The sequence below is a fragment of the Convolutriloba macropyga genome, unplaced genomic scaffold (assembly GCF_964194025.1).
Source record: "Convolutriloba macropyga unplaced genomic scaffold, txConMacr16.3 SCAFFOLD_2819, whole genome shotgun sequence".
Taxonomy (NCBI): Eukaryota; Metazoa; Xenacoelomorpha; order Acoela; family Convolutidae; genus Convolutriloba; species Convolutriloba macropyga.
In genome coordinates, this window is record NW_027451700.1 from 27,893 (window position 1) to 28,349 (window position 457).

Here is a 457-nt window from a genome sequence, read left to right on the forward strand (position 1 = left end):
GCATTGTTAAAAGATAAGCATCTTTAACATCAATAATGCCACTGGCCACTTTAATGATTCGCTGAAATTCCATTAACCTTTGCAGAGGCGGAAATCACACCTAGATGCCATTAGTTTCATCAAAACTGCTTCCTATGTTTGCTTTTTGTTGAAGTTTAACTTATCACTGTGAGATGTTTGGTCAGTATAATTTCAACCGTATCTATTTTCATCGCAAATTATTCAGAAGATACTTTATACTTAGTTGTAATTATAAAATCTAGTTGATTGAAGTAGTCAATTAAAGTTGAGTCAAGCAACTAGTCGACTACAATTAAAGGAACACGACCTCAATCAGTCCAGGAACAAAGATTTGCTACAAAATTATGCTTAACAACTTTGTTTTGTAGTTACTTTGTCGATATGCTCGTTTATGACAAAAACGATTGATTTGTTCATACATATATTGACATTTTCA